The 24,881-nt window shown below is 45.1% G+C and overlaps 1 protein-coding gene across 14 annotated transcripts in view; it reads right to left on the minus strand.

Annotated features, from left to right (window-relative positions):
- Thrb (thyroid hormone receptor beta) overlaps window positions 1-24,494 on the minus strand; it is a 337,850-nt gene extending 313,356 nt beyond the window's left edge. For 10 of the 14 annotated variants that reach the window (XM_038348807.1, XM_038348820.1, XM_038348811.1 and 7 more), the window contains exon 1: window positions 23,180-23,467. The gene's annotated coding sequence lies outside the window, so the exon portion shown is untranslated. Of the gene's footprint in view, window positions 1-23,179; window positions 23,468-23,564; window positions 23,583-24,406 lie in introns of those variants that run through there. The other 4 variants (XM_038348812.1, XM_038348824.1, XM_038348806.1 and 1 more) reach the window with 3 other exon arrangements.
- Window positions 24,495-24,881: the final 387 nt, after the last annotated feature.

Consider the following 24,881-nt stretch of genomic DNA (forward strand, 5'->3'; position numbering starts at 1 on the left):
ATATCAATCAAAGGCACAGTTTAGGGAAGGCTTTGGGCAGGATACACCCCCTTTGTAGTCAAGTGTTCATCCCGGGAATCAAGAGCATTTGACTAAATGTCTCCATATCTCCTTCTAGTCTGTCTTCTTGGAATGGCATGGGTGATCGTAACATGTTGCAAAACTACTTTTTGTTGTTGTTTAATCATGCAAGTGCAGAAAGGGCATAGGGTGTCACATGAGGACCACTGGGCATGGTGCTTTGGCTTTCAACATTTTTTTTTTATCGTCAGTATGATTTAATGTTAAGTATTTTATTTCTTTGGCCACTAAGAATAAGTTGGAAAAAAAATCATAAAAACAGTCAAAGAGTTCAATATAAACATAGGCTCATAATTTGCATAATATACTTAGAATAGAGTCTCATTTTATTGGCCTTAACAAGCCAGATGAAAACCTACCCCCATTCTGTTTTGTTTGGTTTGTTGTTTTGCATTACAGGGAAATAAAATGAGAACTTCCTACATATAAGACAAGTGCCCAACCACTGAGCTGCATCCCAACCCTCTGCCACAATTCTGAAATAAAGGCACCAAGCCAAGTAGAAGAGACCCTTGCTATAAGATGATGGTTTTCCTAAGAACATTGTAGGCGGGATACCTTTTGAACTGCACTCTGTATCACCCTCATATTCAGGAAGTCAGGCTATCCAAGATTACAGATTGGAGACAGTGGGGACAAACAGCTATGCAGTAAAATGTCTCATGTCCATAGGCAGTAAGGGGTTAGTTCTTTTGAAACCTACTTCAAGCTGCTGGCATTGGCTCTGTGTTTAAGATTACCTGGTTAAATCCCCTGGATATGAGGCCTGTAGGCAAAGGGTGCCCTGCCTCTACTCCTGCCTAGATTCCTCCCTGGAACCACTGCCAGCCAGTGCCATGCTTCTTTGAGATGTTTCTGAAGTGGCACTGTAAGATGTAACAACGATGATTGGCTGGGAAACACCTAGAACCTCAGACTCCTTTGGCAGACTAATGTGCTCCAGGACATGGGCAGGGACAAGGCCCACATACATCCCGTGAACCTGGCTTTGTCACTGCAGAAGGGTGACCAGCCCAGCTCCCTGCTGGTACTGTGGGCAGTGGCTCAGGCAATCCCAGTGTGTCTTGGGCTACGACTGATCCAGAGAACGGTTTGCCTGATTCCTGAAACTAGGGGCATTTGCGTGTGATGGGATGGCTGGCTGAGGGGATTATCTGAAATCTCAACTATGGTAAAGGGCCTAAATCCTCCAGTCAACTTCCTGAATAGAAAAAGCTGTAGGAGGATGGGCAAGTGGTTCTCATCATACGAGCTCCTCTCTAAGTAAGAAAATAATATCTTCAGCACTCCATTGATGCCTTTATGTTACTACACCACGAAACGAGCTTTAAAATGAAATTCGAAGCTCTAGGGAATTCTCACTCTAATTAGAAATTGCTCAAAGGTGTATTTAATTTGGACAGTGTCCTTGTGGATCATTTCTCCCGGGGATCTGCTAATCAGCTCCAAGCCAACCATTCTGTTGGCATTTATGAACACCCACAGGTACAATGTTACTCATTCAGGCCACAATGACACTGCCAGCAACTCCTATAAAACATCCGTGCCATGCTTTCTTCTTCAAAAGAGTTAGTAACTCTTAGAATGTGTTAGAACACCCTTAAGACATAGCCTTCACTTGATGTATTATACAGTGTCTTTCAACACAGCACACTGATAACTGAGACCAGGTGTTGATCTTTTCCCAAGTGCACACGGTGAGGGTGAGGGGGCAGGTTTTGTTTGTTTGTTTGTTTGTTTGTTTGAGGTCTCAGTGATGATCTCATTTTTGTCTCTATAAATGTTGTTCTCTCAGGTGCATTCTGTCACACACCCCATGACTTTCCATACCTTCACTTTGAAACGTTTTGAGTCACTGTTTTAGGTCTAATGTTGTACACCTGGATTGTGTATACTTCTGCAAAATGGTTGATCGATCTCATCACACTTTATTGACTTATTTAACGGGAAATGCTGAAGAGTGACACACTGGAGAGATCCTATCCCTATCTTCACTGCAGAGGGCTTGAATCTCTCCAAATCCGAGTGACATTCACTGAGTGAGGCATCTGTGGAAGACCGACACCCCCAACTTCCGCAGTCCATGCTTTCACAGAGGGACGATTTTAACCATGGACTGGTTGAGTCTAGCACCGCCCCCTCCCAAGATGTGGGTGCCGTCCTTGCCTATCTGTATGCAGGATCCTTTTCATTCACAGGTTGAAGCCCTAGCTCATTACCTGGACTCCATCACAAGAAGGATGACTTTGTCACACTATATCCCAAGTGTCCTTCCAACTTCGCCCACTGCCAATTTTACTTGCGTAGAACACAAGTAAATAAATAGCAGATGCCAGACACACGCTAGTTCCTACCCTCATCAGAACTGCTTATGAGAACAGGACCACCTCTTATTTAAGGGGGAGCAGGCTGAATGACTGTGACTTTGGGGGTGCTACTAAGGGAATCAGAGGGATGTGATAGTCAGAGACCCAGGGTTGTGTGAAAGAACTGGAATGCCACCTGACTGCCTAGGTACAAATCCCAGGTAGTTGTGTGACTTTGGGAAAGTCATTCATCCTCTCTAAAACTGCTTCCGAGGGTAGTTGTAAGGGTTAAGCGGATTAACATAAGCAAAGTATCTGGAACAGTGTCTGACTTTACTGAGCAAGCACCATGGAAGGATTAGTTAAAAATTTAAAAGGGACGAAAGCCAAACTGAATGTTATCCTATGTGGAGACTCCTAACTAGGATTCTTCAGGTGGCCATCTCTCCGGCGTGTCGGATGCAGCTGCTCCACCTCTGAGGTCTTTGTTCTGTGTGTTACTCTCTCCTTGGTGGTTTCTAATATTACCTGGTTTCCTTGCTCACCATTCTAGATCTTTCCCTGACTGCAAGAGTGGGACCCGAGGTTGCACTCAATGGGTCAGAGTAAAATGACAACCTGCCTAGGTTTGAGCAAGTGCCTTCTTCTAGTGCAGTAGTGTCTAATGGTATCGTTTGTAGCTGTTCAATCTCCTGAGAGTCTGTTGGAGATACAAGTTATCCAGTGCTACCCTGGACTTACTGCATCAGAAATGCCAGTACTGGCCCGTGTATCTGACAAGCCTCTGGGGTGACGCATGCAACTGGTGTCTGGAAATCATTGTAAATTTAAACCACATTTGGCACTCAGACACCCAAACTGTTTATCTTCTCAAACTAAGCAAATGACTCGAGGTATCTTAGAACTTGGACGCCCAATTGTATCTAGTGCACTATATGGCTTGAGTCCTCCTCCAAGTCGTCTTGATTTGGACTCAATGTAAAGTCCCTTAGGATATCTCAATAAGATCTATGTGTATGGAACATTTTGGGTGTCTCCCTCTTCTCTTGACTTTGGGGGTCTTTGACAAGGATTTTACCTTGCCTTGAATGGTGACCCCACTATATTCACAAGATGGGCTGAAACAAAATGCTAGTGCCCTTGGTAGATCTCCAGTTCTAGCCTCTGGTTAATCCATGAAGACAACGCATGGCGTCCTTGGTAGATTTCTCCCTCTAGCCTATGGTTAATCCATGAAGACAACACATCCACATAGTTGTTTAGTTCACAGCACTACCCACCATTGGCTTGTATATCTCTAGCTGTCCAAAAGGACCAGGTCTGAAACTCACTTTGCTCACAACTAAAAGCTAAGAACATATTCATGAAGTGAGAAGCTGTTGGCATTCTTCTGGGCTTTATCCATATTTCTACTCCTATACTATTCCTACACACACACACACACACACACAGAGAGAGAGAGAGAGAGAGAGAGAGAGAGAGAGAGAGAGAGAGAGCATTATCAGGAGAAAAATGATCTAGGAGTTAGCCATTCTCTCAAAACCTTCAGATCAAAGGCACAATTCTGAGGAGACCAGTTCTTTCTCTTTTTTCGTATTTTCATAGACCTTTAATAAAAATATCCCTACAGAAAATGGATGGAACTGAAAGCCATTATGTAAGAAAAGTAACTCAGACTCTCAGAAAGACAAATACCATGCATTCTCTCTTATGTCTAGAACCTATATTTAAGTGTGAATGAGTGAGTGTGTGTGTGTGTGTATGTGTGTGTGTGTGTGTGTGTGAGAGAGAGAGAGAGAGAGAGAGAGAGAGAGAGAGAGAGAGAGAGAGAGAGAGAGAGAGAATGAGTGTGTGGGATGAAATAGAAAAGGGACCATGAGAGAGAAAGAAGGTATCTTAAAGGAAGTTGGGGAAGAGACATTAACAGATCACATGACCTGGAAGCAAAAGGGCATGGAGTATTTGGGGAAAGGAAGGAGACCAGAAAGAGAGCACCAGGGAGACTGGGGAGCACAAGGATGAGAAAGACCGAAGTGTATGAAAATGCTGTAATAAGACCATTGCTCTATACCTAACTGAAAAAAATCAATAAGAACACATAATGGTTGAAAAGTATTCCCACAGAACTAAAAACCAAAACTCACAGAAGTTAAACAACCTTCCTCTAGGTTGCTTGGACTGGTGAAGATGCCCATACTGTCCATTCTACTTTGCCATGGGGCTCATACATCTTTGCTCCTATGCTATATTAATAATATGGCCAGTCTCCCCGAAAAGACAAAGAAAGATGTTCAAAAGGTCAGAAAAACAAAAATAGGTACTATCTACCTCAGCGGTACCATCTTGAAACGTGCATGGCAATCTCGTGTCCATATGCATCTGGCCACACTTTGTCTTATGCTGCAGACTACTGGATCTTCAAGAGAATGTCAGCTCTGCGTGGGACACAAAGCCAATTGTCTCTTCCCACTCTCTCTGCCAGTCTTGGCAAAGTCAAGTCCTGGACTTGTTGAAGAAGGTGATTCATCACTGAATGGAAAGAATGCCAAAACTCAACCATACAAAAGCTTTCTTTCTTCACATTCTTAAATCTGAGGACCCAGTAGTCCCTGGCTGTACTGCAAACAAGCATGGGCTTCCAGATTTGACAGACAGTTGAGTAACAATACAAGGGTACTCTGGACCTTTCTACTGGAGAGTCCAAGGGAGATCCATCACACTGATTGATAGAAGACCTGGTTCTTCAGCACCCTAAAGAGCTCACACTCAGCAGCCACAGAACAGCAGTGGGCAGCAGTTACCCCCTTTTTCTCCCCGTGTGAGCCTTCTTCTTGCTGGCACAGTGGAAGCTGCAGACCATTGTCCCTGGTCCCTGTCTCAGCCTCTCACATCAGCACACTTCCTGTTTCTCAGTGAACGTCTGACCAAAGCTTTCAGAGACAGTAACTGTTGTTAGTGAAAATAAACAGGATCACTGAGACCCACATGGCAAATCACTAATAAATACAACCCAGGGACTTTTAAATGTAATAAAATACTTTAGTTTGTATAATCTAGTATGTTCTCAAAAGAGTTCTATTTTGACATTCCCACTTTTTAGTATTATTAATGATCATTTATACTAGTATCAGGAACTCAAAAGAAATTCTAAGAATAGCACCAGCATTTTAAGGGTCTGGCATTCTGGATTTTTAGTCTTTCGCAGGTGTGGGTATAGGCAAGAAAACAAGGAAACTGGTCCATCGCCTTTACTCCTCTTGTGTAGCAGACATTATTAATCAATCACAGCACTCTGCACAGATAAGTCAAGAGATCTGCTGTTACATTTCTGAAATATATCATCCTTACAACTATCAACAGGATTACTTATTTTTAAGCTTTACAAACTATTAGAACTTTCAGTTGAATGGTTACTTTTTTATGTGCAAACAGAGGGAATAAAACAAATAAAAATTAATCACAGTAATCAAACAATTCTTTCAGCAAGGAATGGTTATTTTTTGGTGGGTCGGATGACTGTCACAGGCTATGCATGCAGTGAGCCTTGGACTCTCGGCACGGGATCAAGTCTAACTCTGAAATACTGTGGAACTATGGCAGTAGGGGTCAAATTCAAACCTTTGCTGGTGGGCAGCATTGCAAATGCAGGGCCTTGTATAAGACCAGCACATGCAGAAATCCTGTTCTTACAGACCTGAGAAGTCTCTGAAAGCTGTCCAGTGTAAAGACAAGAATGTCTTACTACAGGGAACTGCACTATTTTGGTTAAAGGAGCAGCAAGTATGATAAATCACAAAAGACACCACCATGCTAACATGTGGTTCCCCACAACCACTGTTCTGAAAACAAGACATTCTGTTTAGCACAGACCTCAGAATCGCCCATGCTCTCTCTGGTCTTAAGGCCAACATTCCTACTAAATCCAGTTATAACCATCACACATCAAAGACAGCTCCCAAAACAGGAAGTTGGGATTATTTTCTTTAAATTAGCCAAAAATGCCCAAAAAACTTTATGACAGAGGAAAACAGTTAAAAGTTGATGTCATTCAAATCGTTTAATTTATAAAAATCTATCAAAATAGTATGAGGATTATACTTATTTTATTTAAAAATAAATAAATGTAAGATGTTACAAGTATTAAAATTTATATCTCCAATTCCTTTTTGCAAATGGATTACAGAGTATGTTCATTATATACACACATGTACTATATATATGTATATATGTATATATACATACATGTAATATTATATATATTGGGTTTTTACAAATTTGGACCAGGCATGGTAGCTTATAGCTGTGATTCTACCACTTATATGCCTACCACTTTTATGGCAAAGATAGAAGAATATTTCAAAACTAGGATGATCAAAATGGTGAGTTCTAAGCCAACCAGGGCTACATAATGAGACTGTTTCAAATAGATAAAAAGAAAATAATACTACAGATTTCATGAATTCAAATTATATGTGTCATTTCCTCCAAGGTGTTTTTTTTTAAGATAAGTAAAAGCACGTAAGTGAACAGGCTAACACTGCAAGGAAATGAAAAAGCATCCCCAGTTGCTTAAAGGCACATTTTCCTGTTTAACGCAACGCCACTTCGACTAATTCTTCTGTGCGTTTCTGAAGAAGGGCCTCAACACTCTCCAAGAACATCTCAGGTTAAGGGGCAGGTCGGTCCTGCTGGGCTGAGACCCTAAGCTGGACCAGGGAGGGTGGCATCTCTGCCCTCCTGGGCTGAGGCCCTCGAAAGACACCTCACGGCTGGCACAGACTCTGCCTGTGAGATTGACAGCATTTCCTGGGAACTGTATCTCGGATTGGCATTAGCACCCTTCTCTGCCAAGTGCCTGCTCTCACCCCGTGGATGCCTTCCTTCCACACACAGAGGACTCTGACTCTCCATGTTCCAGGCTCGTCCTGCCTGGGAAAGTGCTCCGCCACAGACTCCCAAAGACACAGGTTGAAAGTTCATCTGAATGTCTCACGTAAATGGGACTGGGAATTCTGAATAACACATTCTGATCTTTCAATTCCTAAAACTTTCACAAACTGAAGTTTCCTTTCATTCTATTCCCATTCAAAATCTGCGATGCTCAATGAACAGTGAAGAAATCTTGAAAGTGACAGAAGCCTCAAGGAATTTCTCACACATTTGTGACATCTTACCTCTGAAGATATTAACTGTAGCAGTACTTAGGGGACATCCTGACCCTCCTGCCAACTGGAGAGGCTTCTCTAGGGTTCAAAGCCACCATGAGCTGGTGTGTCCCTTTAGCAGCCTGTAGTTGTCCCTTGATGGACGATGGGTGTCATTGTGAAAGGATCTTCTTTGGGATCTAGGGATATTCTCCGATAGAAAAGTGTTTCCTAAAACTGAAGAAGCTCAAATTCTTCTTTTTGTTGTCCTCTCACGAAAGAAATTTTTGTACTTTTATTTCCTATTTAGACACCGCACTGAGGAATCTGAACTGGGGGATGCAGTATCATGACGATCTCAGGTAGAACGTGGGCCAGGGTGTTTAGAGATACACTGGGTCTTTATGAAGTGGGTTACAGGATTTTTGGTTTCTTTTGCTGTTGTTTCATTTTTGCAGTATTGACCTGAGACATACATACTGAAGAGTATCCATGTGTATGTGTATGTATGTATATATATATATATATATATATATATATATATGCATGTTTGTGTGTATACACATGTGTAACATGTACATATGTCTGCAAAGCTACCTGACCACCTCAGACCGGGCCTGTGGCTCTCGTGCCATCCCGAAATTTGGGCCTACAATCCACTCTCTCTTATTAAGTTTTAACAACCCCTGTGCTTCTGCAACAGGACAGATGGGTCGCGCCTGGCCTGAGCAAAGTCTTCTTCCTATTACCCAGATTTTCCCGTCTTTGGAAAGCGGCTTTCGCAAGATTTCCTGTCTTAGGTATCTGGGGAGGAGAAGCTTCAAACCCGTCATTGACTGCCGACCTCTGTAAAGAGAAGAGATTAGTGGAGAGAAATATACTTTCCAGGCCCTGTGTTATCAGCCAAATCTTTTGTTAGGATGGATCATAATGCTTTATAAATAATTATGCTCCCAAACACTATAGTCTCCTATCTTAAAGGAGAGTAGAATCACCTGAGTTGAAAATGTTTGCAGACAAGCCGTCTCAGCCTAACAACATCCTGGTTGTGCTGCTTCTATTTTCTTTTTTTATTAATGTAGATCGCCTGAGGAGAGGTGTTGGCTGAAGCTGACCAGGATGTTTGGTGCTCCTTCCATTGGTAATTTGGAGGTTGTAATTTGGAGGCTGTCTTATAGAGATGCTAATTCATGGCCTATGTGACAGCCAGCAGACTAGTCAGCATACAGGTTAGCATACAGCTAGCAGACGAGCTAGCTAGCAGACAGGTGGATGCAAATGTGACAAAATGCCATTCACCTGGTTACCTAGGATACAGCCTAATGTGTTTTCCCGCTCAATTGTTGTGATGATATATAAACTATTTGGAGAATAAACGAGGGATCAGATGTTGGCCTTCAAGGAAAAAAATATGTACATATGTGTAGATGTGTATATGTATATGATTATACGTGGATGCATGTTTATATTTTTAATGGAACAAATATTTCAAAAATATGACAGACCAATATTTTCTAGTCTAGCTTTTATTTTATTTAAAATTTCTTTGTATTGTGGCTTACAATCCTGACTCGTGACCCACTCATGTGTCATCAGGAAGCAGCCCATAGTCAACAGGGTTGTCCCGAAGCATTTGGAGAAATTGAGGAGCCCTTAAATGCCCATGTGTATATGGGGCCGCCAGAGATTTTTGCACTCTGCTCCAGCGGGTCTGATCTGGAGCCCTGGACTCTGCACTTCTGAGCAGCTCAGGGTGCTGCAGGCATTGTCAGTGTGAGAACTGCCTCTTAGAGACTGACTAGCATCCATCCAGTTGAGGAGACCAGGAGGCACAGAAGCCACTGCACGGGATGCACTACCACCATACAGAAACTGCTGCCAAAGCAAGGGTCTTTGTTGTGAGGGTGTATCTGGAGGGATGGGGAGTTTGCGGCCCACCATGGTACCCATATGTGCAGCAGGCACAGGCACAGCAGTAGGAAAACGCTTGCTAACAAAAGGCCAGCAAAAGAAACGCCGGGTGGTAGTGGCGCACGCCTTTTAATCCCAGCACTCGGGAGGCAGAGGCAGGTGGATCTCTGTGAGTTCGAGGCCAGCATGGTCTACAAGAGCTAGTTCCAGAACAGGCTCCAAAGCTACAGAGAAACCCTGTCTTGAAAAACGAGAAAAAAGAAAAAAAAAGACCAGCGACCATGCTGACTCTACACCCTCATATAGAACGGATTTGCTGATTGGTCCTGTTGGTGTTCACCCTCATATAGAATAGATTTGCTGATTGGTCCTGTTGATGTTCACCCTCATATAGAATGGATTTGCTGATTGGTCCTGTCAGTGGTCACCCTCGTATAGAGTGGATTTGCTGATTGGCTGTGTCGGTGTTTGCTTTCTGGAAATGAGCAGGGGCATTAATACATCTGTTTAATGTGTCTATTAATAAATAATAAATACAGAGCGCAACATCCTTTGAGTTGCCTCAGCTCACGGTGCAGATAGGGAGGAAAGAGAGCTGAGAAAGGGACAGAGAATGCAAGGGGCAGTCAGGCATATGGTTCTCCTCACCCTCGGGCAGAATGGCAGGACAACAGAAGCTGGATCAGCAATGGCGTCTACCTTGTTCTGTATTCATGAGTTTGTTTTTCCATTGCACTTATTAATAAATTATTAACCAGGCTCTTGTGGGTTCTCACTTCGCGGTGTGCCAACACTTACGGCACCCACTGATGAGAGGGCAGGGGTATTGGTAAAGCATATCACAACATCCAGGGTTGTCCGTACACCAAAAAATTCTCTGTCCCAGGGGTTAACAAACTTTCTCAGAACAGAAGTTCCAGAAACAGAGAGAGAGAGAGAGAGAGAGAGAGAGAGAGAGAGAGAGAGAGAGAGAGAGAGAGAGAGAGAGATTTCCCCAGGTCCCTCATTCTCTCACAGAATATGAGACATGGTGGGGCTGAGGACTGCTAAGTGCGTCTCAGGCCTCCGTGGATCCACTTCTGATGGTGGGAAAACAGCGGCTGACGTGATCACTTTCCTGCTCCTTTGAAGGCTGCCTATAACCTCTGAGAACCGAGCCAAAGCCCAGAGAAGGCCAGCAAGGTGCAGGGATATTGGGCTGCATGGTAAGAAGTCAATGAGAAAGGGCTGAAGTGTGGTCACCACCGCTGTGTCCCGGCCACTTTGTCGCCTGACTGCTGGCAGCTGCTGTCCTTTGCCCAGAAGTGAAGTTTGCTTCTGTCTGCTGACGCGGCAATCCCAGCATGTTAGAGATTCACATTCATTGCCTTGGGAGATGATACAGAACTCCCTGGCCTGTCAGCTGGGATTCCCCAGCACCTACAATGGCACTGGCTGTTATCCTCAGGGATGGCTATCTCTCCCTGGCCCAGTTCCTACTCTGCCACTGCTGGTGGTTTGTACTTGAAACCTCTCCTCAGGCAGATCTTCAAGGAGGCCTGGGCAGGGAGCAACACGCAGAGGGAAGACTGTTGGAATGGGGTGTGGAGCATCCACTGGACCCCCTTAGAAGGTCCCGGAGTGCAGGACCAAGAAAACAGCTTTGGAGCGGGCCCCACTCCTTCCAGGCCTCCAGAAACACAACTTCAGGCACATTCCATCCCCTCCCATGGAATAAGCACAACCACATCTTTTGCTCAAGGAAAGCACGGATCAAAGGAGCTGGGAGCATACACATAAACCCATTAGTCACTGCAGCCCCTCAAGTTAAAGCGCCACAAGGCTACAAGAGCTCTAATAAGTAACAGGACATGGCTCAGAGAAGAGGGAGGAGTCTGGCTATAGAAGGATGAGGCCAAGGTGAAGAGCAAGGGCTGTTGTAACAGCCACAGACCCCAGAAGCTTCGGTGAATGACCAGCGGGAATGAAAAACCACAGAGCAAAAAACCCCGCTGCTGTTTTAAACATCAGGAGGCAATGGAAAGACATAAATTGTAAGACCCTCAGGGCAATGGCCCAGAATCCAACTTCCTTGTAGTGGAAATTCTGAACTACTAGAGACCCGAAGGGGGAAAGGTCACTACGAAAGCTAGGAACTAGAAAACCTGCTACAATCTTTCTGTGGCTAAGAGGTTCTTTACACAGATCCTATGGTCGTGAGTACACGCATGCGTGTGTGCACATGCTTGTTGGTATGTGTGTGTGTGTGCGTGTGTCTGTTTGCGTAGTAAGGTTGTCTGACGTCAGTCTGAGGCTGTTACCCAGCAGGAACTTGTCACCTAAAGTCCTTGCTGTCATCAAAGTTTGGAGCCTTGCTCCCTAGCTAGCTCGGGGTTTTCTCACATACGGTACCATGGGAACACACTCTCCTTGGGACTCAGCAGAAAGTGCAGTTTGCTCCACCTCACCTTTACGGAGACTTTCCAGTTAGGGACGCTTAATTCTCTCCAACCCTACAAGGAGAGAGACATTCTATCTTAGGTCTGTTGGGAGTGGATCATGGGTTTTTCTTCTTTCTTTCTTTTTTTAAGAGCAAAGAGCAGTCAGCTTTTCTGCAGGCCTGCCTATTCCCTCATTCACACCGCAGGCCAGCAGGCCTTGTCCGTGTATACGCCGGGTCATCTGAGGACACCGGGGCGCTCATTTTAAAATTAGATTCATCCTAATTATATGAAAACAGCCCACGTGTGGTTGGCCAACGCACCAGGAAAGCATTACTCAGCACCTGCCTGCTGGGTGTGCCCTCACCAGGACAGCCCCGGACTAGTTTAACAGCAGGTCCTGCCCTCCGAGAACTTCAACTCCAACGAAGAAACACCTCCTTGACAAACAGGAGCCAGGAGCGCTAGACACTGGGCAACAAAGACACAACTGGCATCAGGGGACATAAACATGTAGTGTTCCCTGTAGACAGAGGGTGAGGGACAGTGTCACCGAAGGGGCACAGGCCTGCAGGACAGAGTCAGGGAGGATTTTAATCTAGATTCTATACATACTCTTTCTTCTCTGTTGCCAAGTTGGAAACCAAAGGTAGGGCCTCCAGCATGCTAGGCAAGCTCCATATGGGCTCAGCCCGTGCCGGGCAAGATGTCAGGCACTGGTGGAAAAAGAAGTGTGTGTGTGCGCGTTCCTGTGTGCATGAACGTGTGTGTGCGTGTGTGCGTGTGTGCGTGCACTCATGCATGCGTGAGTGTAGTGGTGTGTGTGTGTGTGTGTGTGTGTGTGTGTACTGTACTCATTTTTATTTCTTTTTCCCTTTTCTCTGTTGGTGGTGGGGATTGAACTCAAGCCTCCATACTTTGGGTGTATTTTAATCCATCACTGAGTCACGCCAGCAGCGTTACAATACCATCTCCTAGGAGGGATTTGGATATCTGTAGCTTTTGATCTCCATGGAGGTTCTGGACCCAGCGCCACATCAGGATACAAAGGGAGAACTCATTTGCAATGCAGCAGCACCCTGACATTCTCCTTTGCAGAGGTTATTTTGAGGTCTCAATGTTGCTGAAGGTCAAATTTTTATGGAGGGCTCCTCTCGTAGCCTTTTAAAGAGTCCTGGGATTTGCAAACTGTAACAGTATGGTGTCTGTTGTACTCTGTTCATGTTACTGAAGTTCCAAGCCAGTGGGTTACTCGCCAGAGGTGGCAGAGCTGGCAGGCAGCAAGGCCAGGCTCTCTATTAGCTGCCTGGGATGCTGATGCTGAAGTCCACTCCCTCTAACTCACCCCAGGCCCCGATCTCTACCTCTCCAGTGTCAAGCTCACAACTGAAGCAGGACAAAGGATCTCCCATTTCTGCACTGTATAGGAGGCCAGTAAGAGAAGTGGTTCCCACCTCCCCACCCTGCTCCATGACAGGGTATCACTTGGACATTTTGTGGGTCCCATCACTGGACGGGAGGAAGGACACCAAGAGTTTTACTTCTGTACAAGCTAGCTGCCTCTGTGAAGACGCTGACGGGATTGGCTGCTTCGCGCTGGGAACTGCAGACTTCAAATTAGCAGAGATGGACTGATGGGAAGGGAGCTGGACCCAGGGCAATGGAGGGCATTTCATCATACTTCTTACGTATCCCCAGTGTGATTCTGGTTATTAGTCTCCATGTCGGTCTGCTTCCCTCTATCTTTTACTGAGAATTACACCCAAAGTCTTAAACCTGCTGGGCAAACACCCCTGAGCAACAGCCCTGCCCTCCTTGCTTCCTAGAATAAAATATTTTAATAGGAAGTAGTAAGGTTTTCAGAAAGGTAAAATACAGCTGTAATTGGAAGGAAGGGAGCTCTTTTTTCTCCCTGCCTTGTGTTTATTATCCTGCCTATTATGGTTCCTTTGTGTGTGGGGGGGTGGTATAGTTACAGACCAGGCTGATTATGTGATAAATGATATTTATTACTGGGACAAAAATACACAAATACCTTTTTATAGCCAAAAAAGAGATGACTAATTTTAGTAAGCAACATTACAATAAATACTAGTAAAATTAATATTTTGTAAATCAAACTTATTTAATTCACTGTTTTAACAACCTACTACACTTACTTCAGAGAAAAATTCAACACCTCTGTCAACATACCCAGAACTGTCTCTGGCTTTCTGCTCTATGACATCTCTAAAGTATTACGTTCTTTCAAAGACACTGGACATTAAAATGCCTCTCTAACATTGACAGACTGTTCACTTGTCAATGTTTCCAATATAGGGAGTAAAATAAAATATAGATTAAAATTAAATTTACTGGTTGCTTTTTATCTATTAAAGTGATTATCAAAAATAATTTCAGACAGCACTGTGAGTGCTACCAGAGGTTCCCTAGCCTCAAGTCACCACACTGTTTCAAAAATGAAGCTTTATTGGTATATGGTGTGCCCATTTGCTTACATATTATCTATGGCTGCTTACTCGCCAGAGCTGTAGACCCGAAAAGCTTCAACTGATCCTGTACGTCTTCAAAGTAGATCATACTCACTATATGGACTATCACAGAAAAGTCTTGCTAAATCTAGGGCTAAAGATAAATGACATGGTCTAACAAGCCAAATTCAAGTTCTGATAAACCAAGGGATTTATTCAAACTACTTTCATTTGTAATTGGATAGTATTTCTATAATGCCATCCTCACATTCATTCATTCACTTCTACCATCCATTTACAATTTCAACTAAAGAACCAAATCCCAGACAGTTAAGAGTATCAATAATTAATACTAAAGAATGAGTTTTAACACAACACCAGCATTATTTCTCTCTGGTCTCACATATTTATGGCCGACACAGGAGTCACAGTTACATTGTAATTTAGGATCACATATAACTGTGAAGACGATGAAAGATAGTCTTTAATTTCATCTGCAAATATCTTAAAGACAACCTAACCTGTAATCTGTTTTCAAATTAAATTTGAAACTCTACCAAATATAAAATCAGCCTGCTAAAAATATAATCAGAATTAAGATGAGAAATTTTTTTCACATATTGAAGAAAGTTAAGCCTGTTCCCAAAGACATCTGGCAACGTATAAGAGCCTAGGCTAAGTCAGCCTTCCTTCCTTGGCCAGGAAAGGGCCCAGTGTCTGAGGTCTGTTTGCTCCAGCAGCCTCCCTTGCCATCCCTCATGCATGCAGGCACCAGACTCCTCACAGGTTTCTGAATGCTTTACACTATCCCCACTTCCTATGCTATTTCCTGTTCTTTCTGTCCAGAACCCTCTCTATCCCTAGCTACACATTCCCACTATGTGTTGTGTTGATTATGCCACAGGACTTATCAGAACTATAAGAGCTTGTCCAGTATCCATACTGTTGTTACTGTGAATACTCAACACCTGACAGGACCTAGACATCCGAGGTCCACACCGTATGCTGGATCTTTACATATGACAGAGGCAGAAGCTGAATACTCCATGAATCCAGGTTTAGTCAGACAGATCCCCACATCCCCACCACCCAGTCTGGCTCCTCCTTATCTCTGTGCCAATGATTCTTACTATGGCAACTTTGCTGCCCATTATACAAACACTGGAAACATTTTTTGGCAGTTACAACTGGTGCCACTTGCATTAGTGGGTAGAAGGCAGTAATGCTGACAAGCTTACAGTGTACAGGACAGTCCCCACCGAAGACTTATTTGGCCCCAAACACTACTGTTGCCTGATATTGAGACACACTGCACTACATGGTCACCTCCTGTACAGAGTCCCAGAAGGCTCTGCACATTTACTTAGCAAAGATTTTTTTAAATGTTTGTCATGGTGTTTGTATCACTCCTGGTACCTAGCACATGCTCAAATCATTGAGGATGGCTGGATAAATGAATGGACTCTGAGGATAGGGTCCATATATTTAAAGCTTTGTTTCATGGAAACTTCGGTTGTGAAGTTGTGATAAATCAGTTGAATCTGAGCATATATTCGTCTTCCCCTTCCTTCCTTACCTTTCTGTCAGCTTCCTTCCTTTTTGGGGGGCTTGAGTCAAGGCTGACCTCAAATCATGATTCTCTCACCTTAGTATCACAAGTGCTGGGATTCTAGGTATGCACAGCACTGTGCCCAGCATGAGAACGTATTTAAATAATAGCAAAGAATGCATTTCCAGGCACATCTTTACCTTATGAATCAATTCATAAAGTAAAATGTTGAGTGTACAACAAAATTAGCAACCTGAATAAATAGGGTTTGATACCTAGCAAGGCCCTGGAGCAGAGCAATTTGTCCAAATCCTTATAAAGACCAAACTACAGAATCAATCAGTATCAAAGGCCAGTCTATCTATCTATCTATCTATCTATCTATCTATCTATCTATCTATCTATCTATCTACCTACCTATCTATCTATCTATCTATCTATCTATCTATCTATCTATCTATCTATCTATCTATCTATGAATGAAGAAATCTGTGTTAAGTGCCTCTGGTCCTCTTTTCCTTTAATGAAAACAATCGTACAAGAGTATAGAGTCTTCTACTTTTCCCTATTGTGGCTACATTTCAGATATAACTGTATTAGTCAGAATCTGTAGCTACTGGAAGATGGAAGAAATTATAGTAAGGCTTAGATCGGATTGTAAACACAAACGGAAATACCACAGAGATGGACCATTCTCCAGTTTGTGAAAATTACTACTTTAAACGTTAGAAAACAAGTAAAGAGATTATACAGATCATTATCACTATTATTATATTTTAAAAGTAACAGGACTTCAAAATCATTGTAAAATACCTCTGTGGTGGTATCACGCAGTATTGCATACAAACTGTCAGAGGTTTTTTTTTTTTTTTCCATGACAAGCCAACATGTTCCATTCATGATGAAATGCAGTAAGAGACTAAATCAAATGAGCATGATTATTGAAAGTGCAATTCCAAGAACTCTGCTTCACAGCCTCTCATGAGTAACAATGGCCATTGGTTGCTTAATACACATGCATGCTTGTAACACACACTCACTTGAAGAAAATGGTGGCGGCATAGATTTAGCTAGGGACTCTCCTTACCCTTGCATGTCCATAACACACAACACTGAAAAAAACAGACTCGGAGATTTTATATTAGGTGGCTATGCTCAGGATTTTCAAGACACGGTTGATGAAAAACAAAACAAGCTCATAGTAAAATACAAGCTCTCAACATATTGAAGAGTCAGAGAAGAGAATGAAAGGAATGGTAGAATCTATGGCCTGGGACCTCAGCATGGGAGTCATTTCATACCATGGCATGGGCAGTGCCTTCGCCACTGTGTATGAGAACACGACACATGCTTGCCACAGAGACAGATCCTGCAAGCTTGAGCATGGAAGCTGGTGAGCCATGGGTGCATACAGTAGAGATATGTGAGAGAAAGACGAGCAAGTCGCAATTAGCATAGTTGTTAGCCTCAGTGATTCTTCAATGGGCCCATGTTGCTGGACCATGGGAAAACAGTCCTGGGAGAACAAAGAGATAGTGGAAGGCAGTGTCTGAATCATCCTGACAGAGCAGAATATTCCGTGGGTTCCTGAATGTCTGTCACTAACCCATGTGTAGCCTCCCGATCTCCTCATCACAGAAACACATGCCGGGGACTTCAATTGCCCAACTGCACTTCCCCCTTGGTTTCAGTTGAGTTACTACTCATGGTTCCCCCAACTCCTTAAATTATGTACCACAGAAGAGAGCAATAGTTTCCTCTTTGGCTTCTGGGAACTGGAGCGAATAACAGAGTTTAGCTTGACCTTCTTTAAATGTTGTATGTGCCCCTCCTTTAGGAGGCAATATTCCACTAGGAATATACAAACACGCATGCAGAACATGTTTGGCATGTGTAAGCAACCGTTGGTAAAGCAGGATCCAGAAAACTGAAAACTAGAAGAAAATATCATGAAGAAGATAAAACGGAATTTGGATGTGTAGGACAGACACATCTTAAAACAATATGTTGGATCATGAATCTGCCCTTTTGTTTTTGGTCTTTCAAAAATATCTACATAAATATCAACTAATTTTTGGTAATCAATGCCTAGCAGACAATTAAAGGTTATATTATCTGGATAAAGTCTCAAATATGGGTTGGTTATTCTGGGCTTTAAGACTAGATATACATATTGTGATGATTTAACGTGTTATGAACATCTATGGTTACTGGGCGTATGGTCACGGGTGTGCCTTATGAAGACATGTCTGTGGTGATGAAAGGCCACAGGATGTTTCCCTAGACACAGTCTGCCAAGCCTCTTGGGTTCCAATTCAGGCCTTTCGATCAGTTTAGAGAAGTTAGCAGAGTTCATCACAGATATTGGCTTATCAATGACCAAGAGCTGCCAGTATCCAAAGTCTCCCAAAATTAGGGCACTAGAGACCCAAGAACATTAACAATGATGCTAATCACTATCCTGATTCGTAGCTAGTTAGATATGTGAGAGGAGACTATGGAAGCATGTGATTCTGCTTCTGTGTTTTGGATGTTCCATGATGCACTAGAAAGTTCTGGAACTGAAAGTGGAAGATGAGCATGCTCTGTCAGAAACTCATTGACCCAAACACATTCAAGCCCTTAGCACTTGGCATCAATAGGTGGATTCTGGTGAGATTTACACCATGCAACAAGACAGGAAGCTCTTACTTTATCCCACCCCAACCCCAGCTAAGATGTCTTAGGAGAAACTCCAACAGGCTTTCTGTTTCCTCAGTGGAGGACACTGTAGCATACCTGGGCTTAATCTATTCATATTGTTTCACCTGTTCCTGGCTATCCCCTAAACTTCAAAGCATGTACCAAAGTCAGGTACACAGTAGATATAAAAAATATCTGCAGACTGAGAAACTAAATCAAGGCATGAAAACGACCTTCAAGCAAACAGGAGGCTAACTTGCCATGGATTGCTTATCCAGTTTTGACACAAGCTGAAGTCCTAATCACAGAAAGAGTCACATGCCCTGGCTCATGATGTAATCCTGACATTCATTTTCGGCCAAGCCATGTTGAGAGATGGCGCTTATACTGACATAGAAGGGGAAGAGAAACACTACCCAGTCCTGACCCATCTCTTTTCCAACAACAGTTTCAACAGCATCCACATCCCCAGGTTTATCCTAGGCACTCAGAGACAGCGATGGGGAATGTCACACACAGGCTCTCACCGCAATTTAGAAGTGGGACAGAGAAGGAAACAGACAACCCTGAAAGACAGAGCTACAGAGATCAAGGCACAAAGCATTAGTGGGTCCCTGTGCAGGTAGTCCAACTCTAGGGTCATTTTCAAACACCCAGCTTTCCTGTCCTCTTTAGTTGTTCCAGAACGAAGTCAGGCTGACACACTGGATCTTTGAGAAAGTCAGCTTAGTGAACATGTTAGCTATTCATTCTGCTAGTTTTCTGAGCTCTATTTAAATACCGAGGCTACGACAAAACCTGTACCATTGAACCACAGCAGCTTAGTCCCACAGAGAATTTACCCTGGGATTTTTTTCTTTCTTCATTATGTCCTCTGCAGCTGTCTCCTCTTGAGAGCTGGCCAAAGACATGGCCACATAAAGAACTCGACTTCATTTTCTGTGACTCTGTTGAAATATTGCCCATTGTGTTTCATGTGACCTTGTGAGAGCTGTCAGGTACCATGGTGAACACCCTACAAATGACATCTGACTTGTTCTCTTAACTATCAATTCCAGATAGACACTATCCCCCTTTTCCGTTAACCTGGCTATCACGAAGTTTGGCACTAAATCAAATATGCTAAAGCAGTAAGCCCTTTGGATGTTGGTGTAATTATCTTCCTCATTCCCCAAACATTGATTTTGTTCATCCCTCCCACTAGTAACAATACCAGCATTAATTATTTTGCAGGAATTTATTTTTAGTTAAAATTATTTTCACTATTTTTTTTTACAATAAAAGTATATGTGTGAAGCTATATGTATTCAAGTGCAGATGCCCAAAGAGTCCAGATGAGGGCATCAAATCCCCTCAAGATAGAGTTACAGGCAGTTATGAGTTGCCTGACATGGGTGCTGGGAACTAAACTCAGGTCTCCTGTGACATCATCAAGCACTCTTAATTGCTGAGCCATCTCTTCAGTCCTGCTTTGCGGGGTTTTGTTATGTATTTCCTCAGGCACATTTCTAAAACTTGGTTCTCTATACAAATAAATTGCCATGAATATCAACTGCAATTTCCTTGAGTTCTGAATTGGCAAGAACTGCCACGCACAATAGTTTTTAGGTGACCCTTTAGGTACCACGTCAAAACCCAGATAACTGAATATTCCTCACAACCACCTGGATAAGAATATGTTGTTGAAAGAGGGAAAAAGGAGGCACAGGCAAAGCCTGGTTGGCTAACAGCACATAGTAATGAGTGGGCTATTTATAAATCTATCACCAAGAACTTTTCTAGGCTGTGGTGCACCCAGCAAGCCTGATTTCCCCTTCTCCAACCACCATTTTTTGTAGCCTAAACACGACCACTTAAAGCCCTTGGTCCCCCCGAGCTGCCAAAGCCAGAGGCCTTCCCAAGATCTGCAAGCATGAAAGTCCTCACGTCCACCTGGTGATACCCAAGGTCAGGAGTTTCACTCTCGGTCTTGACAATGCCACTGGAACAAGGAAGATATTTTTGCTGAAACTCAGGAACTAAAGGTATCAGGCATCAAGTGGACTGAGGACATGTACAGCAAGAAGCACAGATGAGCATGTATACAAGGCTGGCAGAAAGAAGCTGGAGAATTAACTATACTGAAAGGCAGAGCCATTACTTCCAGATGGAGAGAAACAAGGGATGAGAAACAAATGCAAGGATTGAGTCTTAATTGTGTGTGTGTGCGCGCGAGCGCACGTATGTGTGTGTGTGTGTGTGTGTGTGTGTGTGTGTGTGTGTGTGTTCACACCTCACCAGAGATGGCATGTCCAAAGTGGCAATGGTTGAAGGACTTAGGCATCTGGGGGAGGACAATGTCTAGGCACACAACCTCTAATTCGTTCAATTAAAATTTACCCAGCGCCTACTGTGTGCCAAGCATCCCCGCAGATGCAAGGAGAGCAAAAATGAAGGAAGCAATCAACACTGTGGTCCTCCAAGATCCCACACCGTCATCTAGACTATTCAGAGTTTAGTTTCAAAAAGGAAACTGACAAGTAGCAAAGGAACAGCTCTGAACATAGCCAGTACTGGGAAGGGGGCGGAGAGGGCAGAACAAAAAGCAGAGAGACCTCTGAGAGCGTGGAGGACTAACTCCCCTCAAGGGCTCAAGGAAAGCTTGTCTAAGGCGGTGACCTGGAGCCTACACCAGAGCACGATGGGAAAGAAACCCATCACCTTTGCTTTGATTGCAGCGAAAAAGACGAGCTTACAGTACAGAAAGCAGGGAAGCTTGCTAGTGGCTCCAAGCATCCTCCTAGCATCTATAAACAGGCAAGGAGGGGGCCTCGTCTTTCTCTTCCTAAGGAGAGCTTAACAGAGCACCTTTCCCAGGGGGGCTGGATCACAGTGAAGTTGTAGTTCATTTCTTGTGAGAGCAAAATTTACCACAGAGAATCTGGAAGGGGAAAGCTGGAGTATTTACTCTGCTCTTAATGCCAGTTACTTTATTTAGCAACACCTCCGTGTCAATGAGATTATGCTTCTGCATTGTAATGCCAACAAGAATTGTTTCATTTTTTTAAAGAAAAAAGGAAAAAGAATTATGGAGCTATGTTCAGCATCATCTACTCTTACTCACAAAATAAAGCAGATTTTTTCAACTCCACTATGTAAAGCTTTAGAAATAGTATTAATATCTATTTAACATGGGCAAACGATGAATTGCTCTCCACCAATCTCTTCACATAAAAAATGCCCCAAGCAAAGTACTTTCTACTTAATTTCTGCCAGGGTCAACTGAAGCACAACCAATCAGCATGAAAACACCCTAAAGTTTGCTACTGTTCAAAATACTTCCTACTCAAACACCTTTTCGTTAATGGTTCCCAGCACATGCCTCCTTTCAGGACGAGAAATAACAAGCTGAAGTGAATCTGGGAGATCAGTCATCCAGAATATTCAGAATGAATCATGGAACATTTTTTTAGCAAAAAAAAATTTTATTCCTTTGCAATACAGTGAGGCAACATTTCATGACAGTGTCAACAAACAAGCTAAGCCAGAGCCAAACCATCTAAAGACACTTCCCAACAGATCTATGGGGCTTAACACGTTCATCATTAGCAAAATTGCCGTGTTCTCCTGTCCACGCTCGAACAAGGAATGCTTGATCTGCTCAGTTTCACCCCAGGTCTTGAACAACGACCACTAGTACCTAGGACCAACCAGACTTGAGGAGGGAGGATTTAGTCAATGTTATTTTCTGATTCAACAGAGCCTTTGAGTTCTCCAGGCGCTGGAAAAGGCAGTATGGGAGACCCAACCTGCCTGTCCAGGTGCTCCTTTCTTTATTCGACTCATTTTAGGAATGCCTAGTAGACCCTTAAAACAAACTTCTCATTTGCGGCAAATAATACTTTTAGCGTTTAATTTAAAAACATAAACAACCCACGAAGGCACACCCCGCCCCCTCTCTCTTAAAAACAAACCAGAAGGCTTTAAGAATTAGCTCCCATAATAATCCCACTGTGGTCACGGGAAATCTTCCTTCAAAATGACAACTGACACTAAGCAATAGAAACTCTCCAAAGACGCCTCTCCCGATCGTGGGGCGCACAGCCGACACCACCTGGGTCACCACCGACCCAAGCGACCCCAAAAGATGCTGCGTCAAGAGAAGAAAAGCAAAAGAGCGACTCTGGAGGGAGCGAGCCCACGGAGGCGGTGAGAGGCAGAACCGCCAGGCTCTGGCCAGCGCATGTAACATTCGGGAGCTTTCTCTTTTCCAAACCCTCGAGTTCCGGGGCAGAAGGAAAAAGAGGGGGACAGGAGACTCACAGTCCCTTGAAAACGCCCACCCCCGCGCCTGTCAGCCTCTTCCGAACCCCTATGTCCTACAACTTCCTCCTCATGGAAACTTCCACTGGGTTCAGCGCCCAGGATGCCAAACTCCATTTCACAAGGAGCCTGTGCCCAGCTGGGTTCGGGCTTCAGCTTCCTGCACCCGGGTGCCCGAGCCCGAGAGGAACCGGGGCGCAGAGGCCCGCGACAGGGACACCCCGCGGCGCCTACCACTCGTGCCCGGCCCGCAAGACTTGTCGCCCTCGCCCCCCCCCCCCGCCTCCCCTGCGCCCCCGCCGCGCCACGTTACCGGAGCGCTGGAGCCTCGCGGTGGCGCCCCGAGGCGGCGTGCGGGCGAGGTGCGGCCGAGCAGCCAGTGGCCTCCGCGGCGGTGCTCGAATTAGCCATGCAAAGTTAATCCCGCCGCGTCACGCCGGCCGCCCGCCCGCCCGAGGCTGCGCCGTGCTCGGCCGAGCTGCAGTCTCCTCCCCGCTCCGCCCCCTCCGTCGCGGGGTCCCGTGCGGTGCGGGCCACCCCGCGAGCTCGACTCCCTTGACCTGTCAACTCTCCTCCGGCGCCGGGGGGGGCGCGCGGCGGGTCCCAGGACTCTAGCAACCCCTCCGCTGCGACCTGCGAGGGCGGCGAGGTGCGGAGCCCGAAGTCCCGCCTCCCGGGGTGCAGGCGCACAGCCTTACTCGGGACTGGGGCGCCGGCTCCACGCCGATAGGAGCGCCGCTGACCGTTCGTCCCCTCTGGTCCTCCAGCCGGTCTCGCGCAGCAGCCGCGGCTGGATCAGTCTATCCCAGCTCCGCCAGGAGCGCAGCGACGAAATGGCCTCCCGGCCGCGCACCCCGTCACCTCCCGAACAGCCCGCCACTCGGGTGCCCCGCGCTGCCGCCTGTGCACCTGCCGCCTAGGTGCGGGCGTCCCCCTCTGCGACACCGTGGTACCAGCGTCTTGTGCGCCACCCTCCTTGGGGTCACGTAGCTGCGGGTCTGGTAGCCGAGCGCCCACCCACCCGACTGCTGGCGCGCGGAGGTTGGAGTTGGGCGGTCATTCCTGTAGTTGAAAAGGCAGGAGTGTGTGTGTGTGTGTGTGTGTGTGTGTGTGTGTGTGAGTGTGTGGGGGGGTGGGCGGGTGTGGGGGTGGGGGGATGAATGACGGGAGATAGAGGGGACCTCCAGTAGCACAACCCTCTGGGTTCGCCCGAGAGCGCGGCAGGTGTCGCCGCGCTCCTCTTTCCGCCCCCAAACCACTTGTGGCGCGCGTGGGACCACGGGGCTCTCAGATCCTCCTGTGTCTCTGGACGCTATAGAGTCCCCACACCTTGCTTGCCCTGAACGAGCTGTGCCCTCCTGGCACACCCTATTATCCTCGTCCTGGGAGTGTGTGCCGGGCTGGTTCCACGAGTAGGGTTTAAAGGAACACCTCATTTTTTTTTGTCTTGGAAATACATAAATAAAACCAGAAGACAATAATAATCTCTACCCTTAAAGGGTTCTGTCCTTACAAGCACACAACTCCGAAATGTCCATACCTCAAGTCCCGAAGGCCAAGCAAGCACTCAGGTTAGGAGAAAACACAGCAGGTGACTGGTGTTCTGCTCCAGATGACCCGGGCCGTCTCCCGGCTGCGCCTCAGAGGTAGGCTTTATTGGAAAAATGCCGAGTACCCAGAGAACACGCTGCCAGTGGGAAGTTACAGTTGCGACAAACTACTCTGAGGACAGAATACAATTATGTTCTTATGCACAGTGTTAGAAATACCTTGAAATTCCTTCTTCAATATACGCTTGTACGGCAGCGCAGTGCCCCGAGCCTGCCTGACTTGTAACTAAACGGAGGGAATAATGTCTAGATCATTGAAAAGAGTTTTCTGGATTTCCCACGGGTGATTAGGGTTTTGTTTCGGCGTCCCTTGGCCGCCTGCAGGAAAGGTGAAGGTTTGCACTAGCAACTGCGGTGAATCCGAAGCTGTCCCCTGCCTGGGCAGAAAGAATTCAGCAGGATTCA

The sequence above is a fragment of the Arvicola amphibius genome, chromosome 12, assembly GCF_903992535.2.
Source record: "Arvicola amphibius chromosome 12, mArvAmp1.2, whole genome shotgun sequence".
NCBI lineage: Eukaryota > Metazoa > Chordata > Mammalia > Rodentia > Cricetidae > Arvicola > Arvicola amphibius.